Source organism: Medicago sativa, chromosome 5 (assembly GCF_051527215.1).
Source record: "Medicago sativa cultivar Bolivia chromosome 5, Bolivia_mono, whole genome shotgun sequence".
NCBI classification, from domain to species: Eukaryota; Viridiplantae; Streptophyta; class Magnoliopsida; order Fabales; family Fabaceae; genus Medicago; species Medicago sativa.
Window position 1 is genome coordinate 26,118,755 of NC_140753.1, and position 23,439 is coordinate 26,142,193.

General features: G+C 33.0%; 1 protein-coding gene across 2 annotated transcripts in view; it reads left to right on the top strand.

Annotated features, from left to right (window-relative positions):
• Positions 1 to 23,439, top strand: part of LOC146921373 (uncharacterized) — a 71,312-nt gene that overhangs the window by 10,059 nt on the left and 37,814 nt on the right. The window lies entirely within an intron of this gene.

Genomic DNA, 23,439 nt, shown 5'->3' on the forward strand with positions numbered 1-23,439 from the left:
CTTGTCCCTTAGCAATAAATTATAAACTTTTCGTATAACCCTCAAAAGCTTGTGTACGTTTTGTGTTCAATGTCTTCTTAGCCCCTTTCTTAGCTCTCTTATAATTTTCCTAAATATTTGTACTTTTACACCTATACCACACTTCCCTTTTGATTCTCACTTTAATTTGCACACTTTGGTTCCACCAAGATTCTTAACTCTTAGCTAGGTCCAAAACCTATTAATTCTCCTAGTGCCATCTTGTTCCACGTAGCATTTTCGCTTCTATGTAGCTTCACACAACCTTCCTTTAAAATTTTTGTAGGAAAACACTTTGTTTTTCATCCTTTAAATGCCACCACTTGATCCTTGTATACCAACTGTGGCATCTCCTCTTCACTCTTCTCTTAATACTTACATCCATAATCAATATTATATGTTGGATAGTCAAACTCTCTCCAGTTAAAACTTTAAGTTCAAACAAATCTTTCTGTTAGAATTCCTACTAAAAATAAATCTATCCAAGAACATGACATCTCACTCTTGTATGTAATAAGATTCCTTCTTCTTTTCCTAAAGTAAGATTAATAGACAAAAAAAATAATATAGGATGGATTTACCCTATGTATTTATCTCCCGAAGGCTATACCATCATTCACGCCTTCAAAACTTATCAAACACTCCTTACATGCCCATTTAGATCATCTCTTATAATTTTTGTTCTCCTTGTGGTATATCTTGAATCAAGCCTTTCAAATCCTTCCAAAATTTTACTTTAGAATATTATTCCAACCCTACCTAAAGTGCGTAAACACTAATAACATTAATGATGTCTTATTCAACTACAAATTTGTGGGCTACAGTCCAATCTCCTATCCTCTTTACATCCACAATATCCTTTTTTCATTCCATATCCAAAATAATGCCTACGCCATTTCTCGATCTAACTTTTCTAGTGTATCAATGCTTAAATCTTAAACTATCCAATTCTTTCGCCTTTTCACCTACCCACTTAGTTTCTTATTGGCACATAAAATTAATCTTCCTCTTAGTCACAACGTCAACAATTTCCATATATATGCAATTAAGGGTGCCTTTATTTCATGTTCTAAAACGGGTCCTACTCTCATGAACTAACTTCTTTACCCACACTCGTTCACAAAGATTTGAAGACCCATGCTTATTTTTTACTGCATCCACGCTTCTAGGCACTGACCTAGTGTTAACACTATTATATACTTGGTCCATATCATATAGATTCAAAGTGTTTCAATTAAATTCAAGTGTTTCAATTTTAAACAGTAGAATTTATTTTAAGTCTTAAAAAATTTATAATATAGAATGTAATTTAATTATGTATATTTTTAAGTTTTTTTAAATAAAAAAAAAGTTATGTGTAATTATTTGTTGATCCAACCCACTGAAAACCGACTCATCCCGTGAACACTTGTAGGTGTGGATCCAAAAGCATGTTTAACAACACCAAGGTCCAAATATATATATATATATATATATATATATATATATATATATATATATATATAATTCCTTTTTTAGGGAAGGTCTAAATCTATATGAACACATATGGTTTGACAAATTTTTTAAACTTGACACTCTACACTTATTTTACATGCATTTAGAATGGTGAAAGGAAAAAAAACTAAAACAAAGTGAAAGTCAAAAGTGATATATATAGCGAAAAATTAAAATCCATAGAAATTAAAACTTCAAAAAAGTGAAAAAAGAAAAGAGAAAATATGAGGAACAATAGTGAAAGAAAGCAATAGAAGTTGTGCGATTGTTTTGGCAGAGAATAAGAAAGAAATATATTTTGATTTGTTTTCTTGTAATCCTCGTTTAAGGCTTTGCAAACATTTTAATCCAAATATTTCAATATTAAAGGCCAATAAAAAAATTCTTAGTTTTGCAAACTTTAAATGCACATTATTGCATATCCATTTGTTTCCTTGTAGAAAAAAAAATCGAATTCATGTGTAATTATTATAATATTCAATTTATTTCCTCAAAAGAAAATTTAATTTTTAATTTTTATTAATTTTTTAACTTAACGTGGATCGTTGAAAATTTGACACCTGGATTTGGAGGTTAAGGTTAAGCTACACATGATTAAAAGTTTAATATTTTGATTTTGGAAAAAGTCTCAACTATTTATAGTTTAGATTAAATTTGGGTTTTTATAATTGTAAGACATGAATATGTTTATTTTATATGTTTATGACTCAACCTTGTAGTGTCGTGTGTAAATTTTCTTATGTATAAAGGGACTTATATTTTCAAATGTCAAGGAAATAACACAATTTTATTAAATTGATTTTTTTGGGTACAATTATTAAATCATTTTGATATATCTTAAAAGTGTCAAGGGATTAACATATTTTAAAATGATTATTATTTAAGGAACATTTTAAAGGAATCAATTAAAATAAAAGACTGAGTTAAATGACTGAGTTAATGTAACAATTGTTAATGGATTAAAAATTATTTAATAAAAATTATTGCACAAATTGATGCCACATGTAAAGTTTGGTGAGAATGTAAAGAAGAGACACCATGTATATTTTGCATTCTATTGATTCTTAATTGTATCTATAGGAGGAGATACATAATATATCTAACAAACATATTGAAAAGAACAAAACATAGATACAAACTATAACACATGAAACAAACAATTGAATTGGCTGGAATATGAAATAGATACAACTAAAATACAAATTTGTGATCTCCCGTTACAGTGGCATGAATCTTTTTACCCTAACTCAGTTTTTTTCATACTTATGTATAAGAGTAAGCTAGCCTAACAGAAACTTGAATCTTTTCACCTGAAAAACAAAACAGGAAAAACAACAATACATAACCTACTATTAATGATTATTATTAAGGATAACTGTTTTTAAAAAACATTGCTTAAACCATGGAATATCATTTTGTTTTTCTGAAGGACATTGGAATATCATTTGAAAATCAAGATATTTCTCATTTTCATAAAATATTAGCAAACAACGATTGAAAAAAGAAGCAAAGAACTGATAAAAAAAAAGTGAATAGGAAGTAGAAGCATTGTGATTTGCAATTCTCTCTAGAATACCACTTATATAGACATTTCCACAAGGTATCTTCGTAATTTTTTTTCATATCAGATGCATTAATAACGGCGTCTTTAAAATCATATCACAACAAATCCTTTTAATTCGACCAATAAAATTCGAGCTAATGTCTTAGCTATTAAGCAAAATATATTTTTTTTGTTAAACAATATGAATTTGAAGAAAAAAAGGACTATTAATTGAATGACATTTAATTAATTGAATGACGTTTAATTTGTGTAATAATATATTGCATTACAATACTTTCATTAAAGTGATTAAAATGGGAAATACCATAGCAATGGAAATAGCATTTCATGAGCAATTAAATTTTTATCGCTAAAAAAAAATTGAAATAGAGCAACACACTTAATAAGGAATTTAATTGAAACGTTATTTTGTTACTACTCATATATTCACCCATTTCAGAGAATCCAAAAATAATGCATAAGAATAAAACAATATTAGAGTGCCACGTGACGTGATTTCACATCATTTTGTCAAAAGAATAATTTGTCTAACACCATTAATATCATTATTACAAAAATAAAAAGTAAGAAATGTCTAACATTATTTCCTTCAAAAAAAAATGTCTAACATTATTTGGTGTTTTTTTTTTTGAATAAACAGTAATATGCGTTATTAATAATATATTGCTATACAATATACATTTGAAAATAGAAACAAAAGCATATTAACTTAAATCACTTTAAAAATTAATGGTTATTACCCAATCTAATTAAATATTTTCAAAAGTTATAATTTTATCGAATCATATTTTTACTTTCCGACATATATCAATTATTTGATCTCTTTGACATTTAAATAATTATTCATTAATCGTATTTTAATTAAATTTGAATTATTCCATCACTTGTTTTATTTTAATCTTTGAATCCAAATATTTTAATTTAAACTATTTTTTTTGAAAGAATTTTAATTTAAACTATTTGATTATTAAAAAATAATTATTTGATTAAAATTTGTACTTTTTGAATTCAAAATGTTTGATTTCTAATATAAATTCAAGTAATAGAATTTGATATTGTAAAACTTCCTTTTATACATGAACATTAAATACAAATATGTGAGGATGATTGTGGTGAGAGCATTTTGTGAGGATCAATATGGTGAGAGCATTTGTAAAAAAGAAAGGGACATGTGGCAACACCAAAACAATTGTAATTTATTTCCATAAAGAGACTAAGAATGGGTCGTAAATTTATATAATATAGATAAGAAAATGAAAAATTACCACATCATTGATAAAAAAAATTGTCAAGACATCATTGATAATTTTTTTTTTTTTTGGTTACAACATCATTGATAGATTTATTTGTATTGGTTTTATACTTTTAGTCTCAATAATAACTATAGAGAAGAAATATCAACAACAATAGTAAGAAACAAATGAAATGGATAATAAGTTCTTACAAATAACTTATTGTATACATTGAAAAGATATTAATAATCTTTTTGTTAAACAATTAATTATGGATAAAATTGACTTCTAAAAATATGTTTTGCCCAACTTTTTTAAATATTTGTTGTCAATTTTTATTTCAGTTGGTGTTGTTTGAATTTATATTTCATATAAGTAAGAATTATTGTGATTTTTACGAATTGGTTAAATTTGTTTTTAGTATCTATAAGACTTGCAATTTTTAAGTTAACTTTCTAACATTTTGTTTAAATTTTAGTCCTTAAATTATTGCTAAATTTTTACGAAGTATTTCCTGATGAGAAGTTGGTTGAGGAGTGATATGATGGAGTCTTCCTGCCTCTCTTTAAACTCGCATATGGTTTATTATGATAGTATTATTTGATTACTCATTTAGAAAATATTTTAAACTCTTTCATGTGATAATTTGGGTTGGACTATGCAACTATAATTGTGTAACGACTAACGACAATATGTTTTCAAAATTATTACACATTGTTATTAAACAAAGCTGATATATATGGTTTGTGTTCTTGTTGATATATGTGAGGTGTACATTGCTCGGCGATATGTTGAGACTAAGGATCGAAAGTGTGTATGGTAAAATGAATCAGTTACTTCCCAATGCCTTAGACCTCTCTATTTATAGAGGTTGGTGGTTTTTACCGAGTGGTTATCAGATAGCGGGGCGGTTCCCAGATCATGGGATTGTGATCCCGAGATAGTGGAGAATATGGAAGAGTGGGCTGAGATCATAAAAATCACATGACGGTCCACAACCCTCCAACATGAGATCCGTTGAGGTAAAGTGTTTAAGATAAAATGAACATCAATGATGTATTGGTAGTAATCTAAGGATCAAGTATTTGTGTATCCTATCTTTATAATGATCGTTGACATTCACAATCAATTTCGTTTAATTAAATTGTTCTTGCTTATATTTTGCAGAATCTTGAATGTTGTGTGTTTGTATGTCTAGAGTATCTCATTCGTCGAAATTTGCTATTTAAAAAAACTCAATTGTTAGATAAAGATTTCTCAAGTGAAAGAAGAGCATTGGATGATACATATACTCCATACAAATACTATTTCCTTGCCTGCTAGGGTTTTTCCTTAGTAGGTTTTGGTGTATAGTGCTTGAATAATCCCCTTTGTTGGTGAGCCTAAGTTGAAAATCGGGAATCTGGTGTCTAACAATAATTACGGGAAACACACTAGTCTGTAAAATCTAAAATCAGATACAAAATTGTTTCTGCATTTTCAAAAATAAAACTCTCTATGGTTCATCTTTGGTTAAAATACAAAAATAAAGATAATCAAACAAATGACTACAACAAGAACCAAGTCTTATAACACCAGGTGAGTCGGCTATATGGATCAAACTACGACATAAAATTCTATCGTGAATTGTATATCTAGTCAAATCATTGACCTCTAAGATTGAGATCAAGTTTAAAAATATCAATCAATCATAGATTGTATATCTAGTCAAACCATTGACATCTAAGATTGAGAACAAGTTTAAAAATATTAATCAACTGCGGTTCATAAGATTGACCACTTAATATACATGTGTGTGATTGTTTGTGGGATGATATTTTCTAGTTAAGGAAAACAATCAATAGCTACAATTATGGCCAATGGTCATTACATAAGCTTGTAACTTGTAAGAGAAATAATTACTCAACTGAAATTTCTTCTTCACCATCCCTGTATTTTGACTTTTAGGAATCTCACTGTGATGGATTTCATGAAGAAAATTGTCTCAACATCCTATGAATCTGGAAAAGTTACTCGGCCTATAACATGCAAGCCTGACGCAACTCTGCAGAGCGTGATTCACACTCTTGCTTCACAGTCTATTTGTTAAAGTCTACATTCATCCAATAGCTTCCTTAGCAAGTTATCTGGTTTCACATCATAGTTACTATAGTACTGCACTTAGAGTAACACAGCCTTGTAATAACTGTAACACCCCGTTCTCCCAACAACGTAATATTAATTATTAAAATCAGAGTAATCACACAACGGAGTGTCACACTACTTTTCAAAATTTCATAAATAGAAAATATCTATTTATTTAAATCCAACATTTAGAATATCTTAATAAACTGCAGCGGAATAATTCTTTAAAAATATAATTTCAACCAAAATTCAACATCAATGAAAATCTTGGCACAAAGGCCCCAACATAATTCAACTTTATTTTCAACAACGATAAACTCTAATAGCAAGTCTTTTCCAAAATATGTGATACATAAAAGAAATGAGAAGACATTCGCAACGATTTCCCCATCCTAGTATGTATCAGAGCCCTAGACACTTGAGCCGACCAAACCTACAAGTCATCAGTACCTGCACATTACCCACGGTCGAGGCAACATATACGCAGAAGGGGTGAGAAACTTATCCAATAATAATAATATATAATTCATCAAATTAATGAAAACAACAAAGCATATCACAACAGGCATCATTAATAATGTATTTAAATAAACACATAAGCAACGACATAATTATTTTCAGCAACAAGGTACAACAACAACAACCAACAACAACGTTATCCACAACGACACCGACAACTCGACAATGCGACAACGACAACAACTCGACAATGCTACAACGACAACAACAACCCAACAATGCTACGACAACAACAACTAATGCATCATGCAGGTGGTACCAATCTACGCGCGTTGAATGCTAAGCATTCCAGGGCATAAGCCCCCAACAATTTGGATGGTTAAAGCATCCCAGGGCATAAGCCCCCAACAGGTGAATGATAAACATTCCAGGGCATAAGCCCCCAACGGTTTGAATGATAAACATTCCAGGGCATAAGCCCCCAACAGATGTGAGTATGCAAATGAACTCAACTTGTGTATATCAACATACAACTTAAACAGCGACTACAACAACAACATATGTGCCTAAAACAATTATGACACACTCCCCAACTTCGACATCAGATGATACAACGACATCAACAACGGAAATCAAACAACATAGCATGTATATAAATCAATTACATTCATCTCTAAGTCTAAAACATCCTTCAAAAGCAATTAAGTTTTGATCAATAGGACATAAGCCAAATACCCATAAAACACCTCAACTAAGTCCCTAACACTTAAGTTTGAAGTTGGGAAACCAACCATATGTTTTTGGACTAACTTGGGATTGGTTATGCTAAGTTTTCTTAAAGTTTTCTGAAGATCCACTTGGACTATTTTTATCATAACTCAAAATCTACAAATCTTTTCCACTCCAAACCAAGGCCATTTTAAAGCTAACTTAATTATCTACAACTTTCATGTTTACACCTAAGGCCAGTTCAAAACAGAAACGGGTGAAAAAGACGCAAGAACACGAAACAGGGGAATGCTGTCACTATTACATCGTACTACGATGGAATGCATCGTACTACGATGGGATACACTGAAAAAGTCTTGTTTGCTGCTGGAAAAATCGTAGTACGATTTCCCAGCATCGTACTACGATGGAACATGGACAGTTCTACGGAAACAGACCAGTTTTCACTCCAAAAACCCCAATTTCATCAACCCAAACCCCAAATTTGATCCCATAATCACCCAAATTGTTTTAGAAACATGTTTACAGGTTTATTAGACAACATAGGGGATAAAACAACATATAATCATGCAATTCAACAACAAGTTTCATCATAATTCATCATCTAACATAACTTCTCAAACCCTAAAAACCAAGAACAACAAATTCATCAATTTTCAAATTATATATCATGATTATTGAAAGGAATCCCACCCTTACCTTATCTCAGCAAATTCTACAGCAAAAACGATTGGATTCTCTCTTCCTAGCTCTTCTCCTAGCTTTCTCTTGGTTCTTCTCCTTTTTCTCTCCAAAAACCAGTTTTTCTATTGTTTGTACGTGAAACTGTTTATCTCTGCTTCTCTTTCTTTTTCTCCCAAAAATATAACTTCTTTCTTTTCATTTAACTCCCACTAAACTCTCATAATTACTAATTAACTCCCATTAACCAAAATATTAATATTTTACTCCTATTTTTATTTCTCCTAATATTTCCAAAAATAATAAAGCCATATTCATTTAAATAATATACAACACATCAAATACCAAATAAATCATATAAAATTATATAAAACACTCAAACATCCACTAAAAATAATAGAATAAAAATGGGGCGTTACAACTCTCCCCAACTTATAGAATTTCGTCCTCGAAATATTACCTTAAGCAAACAACTCAGGATATGACTCCTGCATCTTACTTTCCAACTCCCAAGTAAGATTTTCACCAGTTGCTCCTCCCCAAACAACCCTCACTAGAGGTATCTCCTTGCCTCTCAACGTCTTCACCTTGCGATCATCAATCCTCAAAGGTAAAGTCTCCACCGTAAGGTTGTCTCTAACTTGCACATCATCTCTAGGAATAACATGTGAAGGATCCGCTACATACTTCCGAAGTTGCGACACATGAAACACATCATGCAAGTTCGAAAGATGTGGTGGCAAACCAACTCTATAAGCCATCGTGCCAATTCTCTCAGATATCTGATAAGGACCAATAAACTTTGGAGTCAACTTCTTGGACTTCAATGCACGACCCACACCGGTCATAGGGGTGACTCTCAAGAACACATGGTCACCCTCTTGAAATTCAAGGTCCTTCCTACGCTTGTCATGATAACTCTTCTGTCGACTCTGCGATGCTTTCATATGCTCTCTTATCATCTTGACCTTCTCCGTGGTCTGCAGAACTATTTCAGGTCCCAACACAACACTTTCACCCGACTCAAACCAACATAAAGGAGTTCTACACCTTCGACCATATAAAGCTTCGAAAGGTGTCATACCAATACTCGAATGGTAACTATTGTTGTACGTGAACTCTATCAATGGTAGGTGACTGTCCCAAGCTCCACCTTGCTCGAGTACACACACCCTCAACAAATCTTCTAATGATTGAATCGTCCTTTCCGACTGACCATCTGTTTGCGGATGATAAGCTGAACTCAACTTCAGCTGAGAGCCCAAAGCTTCTTGCAAGCTCTTCCAAAATCTCGAAGCGAACCTCGGATCTCTATCCGACACAATACTCGACGGGACACCATGCAACTTCACAATATTATGAATATAGATCTCCGCCAACTGAGCTACCGAATAAGTGATATTAATTGGAATAAAGTGTGCCGACTTCGTCAATCTATCGACAACAACCCAAATGGCATCATGCCCTCTTTGAGTGTTTGGTAAACTCGTCACAAAGTCCATGGAGATGCTATCCCATTTCCATTCCGGCACATCTAAAGGTGTCAACAAACCAGCAGGCTTCTGATGTTCAACTTTCGATTTCTGACAAGTCAAACAAGCATATACAAATTGTGCGACATCTCGCTTCAACCCAGACCACCAAAACAGTTTCTTCAAGTCGTGGTACATCTTTGTAGCTCCCGGATGGATACTCAAGTTGCTTCTGTAACTTTCTTCTAAAATCAACTTTTTCAATTCATTATTATCAGGAATACAAATCCTACCTCGGAATCTCAACACTCCTTGATCATCAACCTGAAAATCACCATCTGCATTCTGATTACTAGCAGCCATCAAGTCTACAAATTTCACATCAACCTCCTGGGCTTCTTTGATACTCTTCAAGAAATCATTATTAATTTTCAACATACCCAACTGCACACTCTGAGGTGCCAATTCCCAAACAAGACTTAAGTCTCTAAACTGTTCCAGCAATTCAAATTCTTTCACCATCATAGCCGACATGTGCAACGTTTTCCTACTCAAGGCATCTGCAACCACATTAGCTTTACCCGGATGGTAATTTAAGCCAAAATCATAATCTTTCAACAACTCTAGCCACCTTCTCTGCCTCATATTTAACTCCTTTTGATCAAATAGATATTTCAGACTTTTATGATCACTAAACACTTCAAATCTGGAACCGTACAAATAGTGTCTCCAAATTTTCAACACAAAAACCACAGCAGCCAACTCTAAATCATGTGTAGGGTAGTTCTTCTCATGTATTCTCAATTGTCTCGAAGCATAAGCCACTACCTTGCCATCTTGCATAAGCACACCACCTAAGCCCAACTTGGACGCATCACAATATACAACAAAAGGTTTATCTGGCTCTGGCAAAATCAAAATTGGAGCCGTTGTCAATTTCCGCTTCAACTCATTGAAATTATTCTCACACTGAGCATCCCACACAAAAGCTTTACCTTTACAGGTCAACTGAGTCAATGGAAGTGCCAACTTCGAAAATCCTTCGATAAATCTTCTGTAATAACCAGCCAAACCAAGAAAACTTCTAATCTCTGTAACTGACTTAGGAGCCTCCCACTGTGATACCGCTTCAACCTTCGATGGGTCCACTGCAATACCACTACCAGAAATAATATGGCCAAGGAAACTTACTTCCCTTAACCAGAACTCGCACTTTGACAACTTTGCATACAATTTCTTTTCTTTCAGCACCTGCAACACAATCTTCAAATGTTCTGCATGCTCTTCTTCAGTCTTAGAATAAATCAAGATATCATCAATAAATACAACAACAAACTTATCCAGAAAAGCATGAAAAATTCTGTTCATATACTCCATGAACACACCAGGCGCGTTAGTAACACCGAAAGGCATCACTTTATATTCATAGTGTCCATACCGTGTCCTAAAGGCCGTTTTCTGCATATCTTCATCCTTCACCTTAATCTGATGGTAACCTGACCTCAAATCAATTTTACTAAACACGCGAGCACCCACTAATTGATCCATCAAGTCGTCAATTCTCGGAAGTGGATACCTATTCTTTATCGTCACTTTATTCAGCTGACGGTAATCTATGCACAATCTCATGCTACCATCCTTCTTCTTAACTAGCAACACAGGTGCTCCCCAAGGTGACACACTTGGTCTTATAAACTTCTTATCAAGCAATTCTTCCAACTGCTTCTTCAATTCTCCCAACTCGACTGCTGACATACGGTAAGGAGCCATCGACACAGGCTTCGTACCCGGCACAAGATCGATCGAAAATTCAACCTCCCTCTCTGGTGGCACATCTGGAATCTCATCAGGAAAATCTTCAGGAAATTCATTCACAACGGGAAATCTATCAATTACCGACTGATTCTCCACAGACAAATATGTCATTGAAGAGAACATCAAGTTTCCATCATGCTCTAACCGCTTCAGCTACTTGGTAGATAAAAATTCCGCTCCACTTTCTTCTTCAGCAGAAGAAAATACACCGACTTACTAAAACAATTAATACGGACATGGTTGTACTCCAACCAGTCCATACAAAGGGTTACACAACAAACAACAAACAGGACAACAAGGACAATACAAAATTGTCACACAACACTACTAGGCTCGACACGACTCTACTAATTGGCCGGACGGACCGACCTGCTCTGATACCAATTGTAACACCCCGTTCTCCCAACAACGTAATATTAATTATTAAAATCAGAGTAATCACACAACGGAGTGTCACACTACTTTTCAAAATTTCATAAATAGAAAATATCTATTTATTTAAATCCAACATTTAGAATATCTTAATAAACTGCAGCGGAATAATTCTTTAAAAATATAATTTCAACCAAAATTCAACATCAATGAAAATCTTGGCACAAAGGCCCCAACATAATTCAACTTTATTTTCAACAACGATAAACTCTAATAGCAAGTCTTTTCCAAAATATGTGATACATAAAAGAAATGAGAAGACATTCGCAACGATTTCCCCATCCTAGTATGTATCAGAGCCCTAGACACTTGAGCCGACCAAACCTACAAGTCATCAGTACCTGCACATTACCCACGGTCGAGGCAACATATACGCAGAAGGGGTGAGAAACTTATCCAATAATAATAATATATAATTCATCAAATTAATGAAAACAACAAAGCATATCACAACAGGCATCATTAATAATGTATTTAAATAAACACATAAGCAACGACATAATTATTTTCAGCAACAAGGTACAACAACAACAACCAACAACAACGTTATCCACAACGACACCGACAACTCGACAATGCGACAACGACAACAACTCGACAATGCTACAACGACAACAACAACCCAACAATGCTACGACAACAACAACTAATGCATTATGCAGGTGGTACCAATCTACGCGCGTTGAATGCTAAGCATTCCAGGGCATAAGCCCCCAACAATTTGGATGGTTAAAGCATCCCAGGGCATAAGCCCCCAACAGGTGAATGATAAACATTCCAGGGCATAAGCCCCCAACGGTTTGAATGATAAACATTCCAGGGCATAAGCCCCCAACAGATGTGAGTATGCAAATGAACTCAACTTGTGTATATCAACATACAACTTAAACAGCGACTACAACAACAACATATGTGCCTAAAACAATTATGACACACTCCCCAACTTCGACATCAGATGATACAACGACATCAACAACGGAAATCAAACAATATAGCATGTATATAAATCAATTACATTCATCTCTAAGTCTAAAACATCCTTCAAAAGCAATTAAGTTTTGATCAATAGGACATAAGCCAAATACCCATAAAACACCTCAACTAAGTCCCTAACACTTAAGTTTGAAGTTGGGAAACCAACCATATGTTTTTGGACTAACTTGGGATTGGTTATGCTAAGTTTTCTTAAAGTTTTCTGAAGATCCACTTGGACTATTTTTATCATAACTCAAAATCTACAAATCTTTTCCACTCCAAACCAAGGCCATTTTAAAGCTAACTTAATTATCTACAACTTTCATGTTTACACCTAAGGCCAGTTCAAAACAGAAACGGGTGAAAAAGACGCAAGAACACGAAACAGGGGAATGCTGTCACTATTACATCGTACTACGATGGAATGCATCGTACTACGATGGGATACACTGAAAAAGTCTTGTTTGCTGCTGGAAAAATCGTAGTACGATTTCCCAGCATCGTACTACGATGGAACATGGACAGTTCTACGGAAACAGACCAGTTTTCACTCCAAAAACCCCAATTTCATCAACCCAAACCCCAAATTTGATCCCATAATCACCCAAATTGTTTTAGAAACATGTTTACAGGTTTATTAGACAACATAGGGGATAAAACAACATATAATCATGCAATTCAACAACAAGTTTCATCATAATTCATCATCTAACATAACTTCTCAAACCCTAAAAACCAAGAACAACAAATTCATCAATTTTCAAATTATATATCATGATTATTGAAAGGAATCCCACCCTTACCTTATCTCAGCAAATTCTACAGCAAAAACGATTGGATTCTCTCTTCCTAGCTCTTCTCCTAGCTTTCTCTTGGTTCTTCTCCTTTTTCTCTCCAAAAACCAGTTTTTCTATTGTTTGTACGTGAAACTGTTTATCTCTGCTTCTCTTTCTTTTTCTCCCAAAAATATAACTTCTTTCTTTTCATTTAACTCCCACTAAACTCTCATAATTACTAATTAACTCCCATTAACCAAAATATTAATATTTTACTCCTATTTTTATTTCTCCTAATATTTCCAAAAATAATAAAGCCATATTCATTTAAATAATATACAACACATCAAATACCAAATAAATCATATAAAATTATATAAAACACTCAAACATCCACTAAAAATAATAGAATAAAAATGGGGCGTTACAATAACTACTAGTTTGTTACAGCTAGTTGAGTTAGTTAGAGATCCAATGTTCTATATATATCTACATTGTAACTAACTTCAGATCATTCAATGAATAAGAAATATTCTTTTCTCTCTGTTGCTTCTTCTTTAAGCTTCCGTTTTCTCTGATTTCACCATGGAAATGGTGAACTTTAAGATGGTATCAGAGCTTTTTTAAGCTCTGTTGCGCATCGTTTCTTTCTTTTCTTTATTCTTCGTTTCTTTTCTCGTTTGATTCTATCTTCTTTTTTGTTTGCAATGGTTCGCAACAACGCAGCCGTTAACGGCGTGGCCAATGGTGGTGCTCCTGTTACCGACCCTTCTCAACAACCCGGTAGTGTCTACTATGTTCATTCTTCTGACGGACCTTCCTTCGTTGCGATTACTCCCGTTCTTACGCATTCCAACTACCATTCTTGGGCTCATTTGATGCGAAGAGCGTTGGGAGCGAAGAACAAATTTGATTTTGTTGATGGATCCATTCCAGTTCCCATGGAGTTTGATCCCAGTTTCAAGGCGTGGAATCGTTGCAACATGTTAATCCACTCCTGGATCATGAATTCTGTTGAACCTTCAATTGCGCAGAGTATTGTATTTCTGGATAACGCAATTGATGTTTGGAACGAACTTAAAGAACGATTTTCACAAGGAGATTACATCCGAATCTCTGAATTGCAGTGTGGAATCTTCAGTTTGAAGCAAGATTTACGTTCGATTTCTGAATTTTTCACTGCTTTGAAAGTTCTTTGGGAAGAACTTGAAGCTTATCTTCCTGTACCTATTTGTTCATGTCCGCATCGTTGTGTATGTGCTACTGGATTGAGCAATGCGAGGCATCAACATGAGATTACGCGTTCTATTTGCTTTCTCTCCGGTCTTAATGACTCTTTTGATTTGGTACGTTCTCAGATCTTGCTTATGAATCCGTTACCAAACATGAACAAAATTTTCTCCATGGTAATGCAACATGAAAGACAGTTTAAAGCTTCCTCAAGCTTTACTGAAGAGTCCAAAATTCTTTTAAATTCTGTGGATACACGCAAGTTCCCAGGCAAAGGGCGTGGCAATGGACACACTTGTTCCTTCTGTGGACGAAGCAATCATACCATTGACACTTGCTATAGGAAACATGGTTTTCCTCCAAATTATGGCAAGAGTCAAGCTATGGCCAACAATTCTTCTCTTGAGATACATGAAGGAAGAGAGGACATTGATGATTCAAAGAGTTGTAGAGGTAATGAGTCTTATGGTTTTACCAAGGAACAATATGAACACCTGGTAAATCTGCTTTCTACTCCTTCTGGTTCCACAAGTAAGGTGGCTTCACATGTTACAAGTCATGTGACTTCAGGTATCTCTAGAATTTCTTACTCATTACATCATTCAAAAATTGGTTCTTGGATTGTGGACTCTGGTGCTAGTGACCACATATGTTCATCTCTGAAGTTCTATGATTCATATAACTCTATATCACCTGTCAATATAAAATTGCCTAATGGACATTTAGCTGTAGCAAGATTTTCTGGCACTGTTAAGTTTTCACCAGAACTTGTTGGTAAAAATGTTCTGTTTGTGCCTGAATTCAGTCTCAATCTGTTATATGTGCCAAAATTATGCAAAGATAATAATTGTTTAGTAAATTTTGATGATGGTAAATGTGTTATACAGGAAAAGAGGAGCCTGAAGATGATTGGTTCGGGTGAATTATTTGAAGGACTGTATTTCCTTACCACACAAGATACACCCTCTGCCACCATAGCATCTTCTCAAGCTCAACCTCAATCTCAACCTACTTTTCTACCCCAAGAAGCTCTTTGGCACTTTAGATTGGGACATTTGTCCAATAGAAAATTGCTTAGTTTACATAGTACTTTTCCTTTTGTAACTATAGACCAAAATTCTGTCTGTGACATATGTCATTATTCCAGACATAAGAAATTACCCTTTCAGCTTAGTACAAGTAGAGCTTCAAAATGTTATGAATTGTTTCATTTTGATATATGGGGTCCCTTTTCCACCCAATCTATTCATAATCAAAAATATTTTGTTACTGCTCTTGATGATTTTAGTAGATTTACTTGGATTATTCTTTGCAAATCCAAATCAGAAGTTCAAAATCATGTACAAAAATTCATTCTCATGATTGAAAATCAATATAACTGCAAAGTCAAAACTGTTAGAACTGATAATGGGCCAGAGTTTCTCATGCCTGATTTTTATTCTTCCAAAGGCATAGAACATCAAACTAGCTGTGTTGAAACCCCTCAACAAAATGGGAGGGTGGAAAGAAAACACCAGCATATTTTGAATGTTGCTAGAGCACTTCTTTTTCAATCAAAATTACCCAAATAGTTTTGGAATTATGCTGTTTCTCATGTTGTTTACCTTATCAATAGAATCCATAGTCCTCTTCTTCAAAATCAGTCTCCTTTTTTTCATAGATTTGGACAAGTACCTGACCTTAATGATTTAAAAGATTTTGGGTGCTTGTGCTATGCATCTACTCTACAAAATCACATAACTAAGTTTGATGTTAGAGCTAGAAAATGCATTTTCTTAGGATACAAACAAAGTGTTAAAGGAGCTGTCCTTTTTGACTTACTTAACAAATCCATATTTGTTTCTAGACATGTTACTTATCATGAACACATTTTACCTTATTGTAATTCAAATTCCTCTTTCCAATGGACATACCATTCTAACCATCCCATTATCACAGACAATGTACCTGAACCTGCCATTGAATCTGAACCTCAAGACATGAATTCAAACATCTCTACTACTCCTGAACTTGATCATCACATACACATCAACCCTTTACCTGATGATCACATACCTGAACCTGTACCTACAATTGAATTTGAAACTCAAGACCAAGCATACAGAAAATCCACCAGACCACATCATAAGCCCAAACACCTTTCAGACTATATCTGCAGTCTTTCAAATGATTCAGTCAATCAAGCTTCTTCAGGTAGTCTCTATCCTATCACTCATTTCCATTCATTAAGCAATATTTCTGCTTCTCATCAAAAGTTTGCTTCTTTTAACCAAACCAAACAAATGCGGTTTGGTTAAAATCAAATTAAAAAGTTAAAACACAACATATTTTCATCAATGTTTTAAATGTCATCCAACATTACAATTTTATTTCTATCTAACAATGTTCCCAACTACGTAGACCAGATTAAAACGTAGACAAAAAGTAATCGTGTTTTGTAAGAAATTCAAAACACTAAAATCTTAACAATTCTCTTAGATTTCAAGTAGCACATAAATACATTTTTGATAGAAAAAACAAAGAAGAAACTTAACAGGAGAAAATAATATTTCATTTTATTAAAGTTTCCATTGAATTTCTATGAGTATTAGTCTAGATGATATGTATTTAATTAGTGTTTTTCTTATATTGCGGTTTGATTTGGTTTGGTTGATAAAATCAAAACCGCAAACCATGCGGTTGAGTAAAAAAATGATCTGAATACATCCGAACCAAATGCGGTTTTTTGCGATTTCAATTTGAATTGGTTCGGTTTGCGGTTTTTCTTTTGGATTGGTTCGGTTTTGAACAACCATAGGCCTCATCTCTCTCTCTCTCTCTCTCTCTCTCTCTATCTCTCTCTCTCTCTCTCTGTATATCTCTCTTCTCTCTCCTTGCTGCCACCGCCACCTTACGTTGCAGTGCTATAGTGTAACCCTTTGTATATCAATGTTTTTGGTAAACAAGAATGGCTGGTTTTGGTTATTACAAGCAAGATCAAAGTGGGAATCCTAGGACATGTTGTGCAAAGTTTTTCCAGAAAAGAGTGAGCGTTCATCAAATTCATAGGCTGCTTTATGAACAAGATGAGTCTGTGTGGCATTTTTTGACAGAAAAAGGGATAAAGCAAAAGGAAAAGCAATAAATGCAAAATAAAGACAAAAAATTTAAAACACAGATACTTAAAGAAAAAGTAAATTGCATTGCATTAAGATAGAGATGGTTCGACAAATCATACTACATACATTCTGTATAACTCCTTTCTCTCGCGTCGGTACTTCGAGTGTTGTAAAATTTCTATAAGTGATTTGCGACCCATTTTCCATATGGAAAACTACAATTTATACATAGCAAAATAACTAGAAAAAGCCCCTAACTCCACAGTCAGCACTCCTTCCATTTGGAAACCACTTGTCTCCCACGTTTCCATAAAGGAAACCGCTTCTCTTTAAAATTCAAATTCTTCCTGCGTCAACAATAATTGTTTGGCTTTGACGAACTTGCATTCTTGTCTCACGTCTTGTCGAACTCCGGAGCCTTTAGACCCTTTCACACACAAAGTCCAGTTTCTATCGAAATCCTTGCGTTGAAGAGGAAATATTTCGATTCCTGCAAAGATAAAAGTCAATCAATGTAGACCTCTTTGAATGAGCTTGTTGAAAACATTGTTTCAATGTCTTCATAATCCTTCGTCCTGAAAGTACGGCTCATATTGTTGCACCAAAAGGCTAGCCTTAACTTGTTTAACATGTTGATTTCCTGTGTAAGTAGAACACAATGACTCAAACATGGCTTTAACAGTGGACTTGTTACCTATTTTGGTATACTTTGAGTGAGGTAGATCATAATCCAAAATACGACGTACTCTATGATGCTATATGTAGATCTTTAAAAGATTGATTGATTAATAACAATTCAATTGTGAATTGCTTGTTCAAAGTTGAATTGTGTTATTATCATTGCTAGCTTAGTTTCTTTGTATCGATTGTATCCATTTAAAAAGCCAAATTCGATCTAGTTTAACGTTTTTTCAAAACACACATATGATTTTTTTTTGAGATGGTATCTATTCACACCCACCTCTAAATATGATTTGTATACATCATATCGACAAACATGATTGTATACCCTATATTTTTAAAAACATAATATGAATATGAGATAGAAAGTTGTCACAATATCTAAAAAGAAGAAAGAAGATAAAAAACACTCAAGAGCAATGTTCCACAAATCGAGTGTTAACTCGCCGAGTTTACGTTTTTAGGTACCAAAATCGTGTCAACTCGGAGGTAAACTCGACTTCTGGTAAAATTGGAATGTTTGTCGAGTTTGACTCGAGTTAACTCAGTCAAACTCGGGTAAACTCGAGTAAATTCGGCATGTAAGTCTAACTTTTTTTTTTTTTTTTATAGTTTTATTAACAACTTTAGGAACTTGTGAAACTTGGCTTTTTGGATGGTTAAGACTTAAGAGACATTTGATTTTGCAAGTTTATTTTGTATTTTGATGTTTAGTTGAACATAATGCTTTATTATGGTGGTTGAAAACCTTTATAATTGTTATTTTTTGAAGGACCTCTATAATTTTTATATTATGCACTATTTGACTATTTACAATATTATATTAGTTTTCATATGTCATGTAAACGATAAATTTTATTTAATTTTAATTTTAGGTAAACTCGTACGAGTTCTCGAGTCGAGTGTACCTGTATAAAACGAGTTGAGGTAAACTCTCGAGTTGTAAAACCTTGCTCAAGAGAAGGCGTGAGCAATTAAAGGGGGTACAAAAAGAAAGAAGACTCACAAAGCAAAGATTTAATTTGTCTCAAAAGAAACGCAAAGCCTTTGGAAGCTCAAGATTCCCCCAAAGGTAAAAATTTTTATGTGGCGAATCTGTAGGAATTGCTTACCAACTCGTGTACGTCTGAAAGATAAAGGAGTTACATGTCCTATGGATTGTACACTTTGTACGGTGGGCAATGAGGATACACTTCATTTATTTTTTCAATGTCCAAGTAGCTTAAATGTTTGGAGTATGCTTCATTTCTTTTCTTCTATTTCTATTTTGCTACAACAAGATATGGATATCAAGAATATTATCTTCAGAGCATTACATGATTTATCTAAGGAAGATGCGGCTTTATTTTGCTGTGTGTTGTGGAGTATATGGAAACAAAGAAATAACAAAGTGTGGAATGAGGTAATTGATACTCAAGTTCATGTTGTGAAGAGAGCAAAAGATATGCTTCATGATTGGCATGATGCACATAGGTTTCGTAATACATCTTGTGCACAGCGGCGGCAAGAAGGAAATGTGAAATGGATCAAACCAGCTGAAGGAAGATTTAAGTGTAATATTGATGCTTCTTTCTCACAGCTTTCTAATAGAGTGGGAATAGGAGTTTGTATAAGGGATGATACCGACACTTTTGTTTTGGCAAAAACTGAATGGTTTACTCCAGTCTGTGAGGTACATGTTGGCGAAGCTATCGATTTTGAGCTTGATGCCAAAAAAGTGGTGGATAGTTTTTCATCTGCAAGTCAGGATGTGACAGAATTTGGGATGATTATTCATAATTGTAAAACTATCTTTGAACAATATTATGTCAACTTTAGTGTTGAGTTTGTGAGGAGACAAGCAAATGAGGCAGCCCATAGATTAGCTAGGGAGGCCACATCTTCAGCTAGTTTTCAGGTTTTGGTAGAAATACCTAGGGGTGGCAAAACGGGTCTGACTCGCCGGGCCGGCCCGTTTGACCCGCTATTTTTAGCGGGCTGAGTCGAAGTTTTGAACTCGCTTTCTATAGTTGGCTCGGCTCGTCTCGTCTCGTTAAAATACGGGGCGGGCACGGGGCGGGGCGGGCCGGCCCGCTTAACTCGTTGGAAATGGGACGGGCATGAGGCGTGGCGGGGAGGCCCGCTTAACTCGTGTTTCAATTTGTTATTTTGAGTCTTATTTTATGTTTTTGGATTTATTTTAGTTTATAGATGTATATTGAGACTTATTTTATGCTTTTGGATTTTTCTTGGTTGTTGAGTTTATTTATTTAGAAACTTATTTTATAATTTGGTTGTTGGATTTATTTTATTATTTGTTTTATGTTGCGCATTTACCTTATTTTGCTATTAGTTATGATGTTGAATTCGACAATTCGATAATTATCTTGTTTTTCACAAATTTACTTGCTACCTATTCTTTTATATTTTTTATGATAAAAGCAACATAGTTTTTTTTTTTGTAACAACTAGTATATTTACCCGGCGTTGCTCGGGTTAGGCATATAATTTTGTATACTCGTAAATTTATAGATGCACAGACAAATATAATTAACTGGATTTAGTAAAATTATTAATATATATATATATATATATATATATATATAGAATAAAATAAACATTTTTTAAGTATCCGGACTTGCAAAAATCTGTACCCATTATTATATTAGTAAAATTATACAATTGTCATATTACTTGAATAAAAATCTTCTCGTCATGAATTAAAATATAATTATATTGTCTAATTAATGATTTTTGTTTAATTAGTAATTTCTTGTCAAGTGAAAGTGTGTGGTATAATATTTTTGTCTTAAAAAATAGAAGGGATAAGTCTAAGATGTGTCAATTCAGTGGTAAAAGTCTGACTTTGTAACTTCAAGAGATGTTGTCCAAATCTCACATGAAACGGTTGTAAAATGATTATTTAAATCACACTTATTGAAAAAAAAATACGAATAAATTCTACATAATTTTAATTATTTTTTAATAATGCATTTTTTTGTATAAAAAAATTGTTTTGCACGTTGATATTTTCAAATATTTGTAAATATCTTAATATCCACTAATACTCGTTTAGCGGATATTCATGCAAATGTGAAAATAACATAAATATTATTTTTATCAAATAAAGAGAGATAACTACTACGTATACCCGTGGACATCCATTATCATCTCCGGTAAGAGTATAGTAACAACAAAAATAAAATAATCATAATAATAATTATATTAAAAAATAATAATAAACTAACACTTCCATTAAAAAAATAATCTCAAAGTATAAAGAGAAAAAAATTGTTCCGAGTCCAAAAATAATACAAACCTTATGATAATTGATTCAAAAATGATAAATATTTATTTTATATTCTAAATAACTGCAAGAAAATTTTGTTAATATATAAGAAAATAAACATCTAAGAAGAACAAATGAAAGAAACATTGATAAATTTAGCTTTTTTAGTTGTTGTTTGACAAATTAAAATGTTCAACATCGTATCTTTTTTGCTTATATACCACAAAGCATAGTAAAAAAAAATGAAAACGTACAGTATCTTTCACTCTTTATTCTCAGAAGAAAAAAGAAACACTCATACAACAAATAAAGAATAATAAGATGAAAAAAATAACATAAGAATAATTATACTGAAAGGAAAATCGTCAAAGATAAATACTATAAAGTAAGAAAAATCCCTAATAAATAGAATGACAAAGAGTGTTGGGGAAAAAGAAAGCAAGATAAAAAAATAGTATTTTGTTTATGGATAAAATAATAACATATATCACATCATGAATAAAACACATAAAAAAGTGTGAGAATAATATAATTGGTTAGTTTCCATGGAAAAAATATAAGCGGTTAGATATTTATAGAGAAAATATAGGTGGTTGTTCCATAGAAATATAAGAATTTAACGAAATAAATGATGTTAAAATAAAATTAGAAAATAAAAAGAACAAATAAAATATTTGGACGATAAAATCAAAGTAGATGTGGATTATTTGTTGAGAACTTGAGATGTCCATGCTAGATAGAAAAATGAGTTTAGTAAACAAAAATATAAAAGTTAATATGAAAGTAAACTTGCACATGAACAACTGTCAAAAACTCGTAGGAAGGTATTTCTATTGCATCAAATAGACCCAGTGTGAGATAATAGTATATGAAACAAAGAAGGTTTGAGTTTTGGTTTCTTCTCAAAATATGTGATTTTGATGATTAACAAAATCTCATTTATTTATATTTAAAAAAAAAACAAACCGAAACCTTTTTTTCCTCAATGAAAAAACTAATTGAATAATATGGTGCTAAAAGATTATATAATAACTAATTGAAACTTCTTTTCCTAAAAAAAGAAGAAGAAAAAAGGTAGATTTAATGGATAATATTGAAAGTATTATATATAATTTGTTGAGATATTTTAGCTACATAAAATATTAGAAATTAAATATAAAATTAAATAAAATATTTAGTAGATAAGATCAAAAGTTTGTTGAGATATTTATGTCAAATAAAATATAAAAAATAATAAAAATATTGAGAATAAACGTGGAAGTGACACGTGGCATAAAAAACCTTACTTTATATATATACTATTGATTGATTAAGTTGTCAAAAAAAATAAAAATAAAAAGTTTTTGTTTGGCGGGCCGGCCCGCCAACTCGCAATCCCGCCACTAAACGGG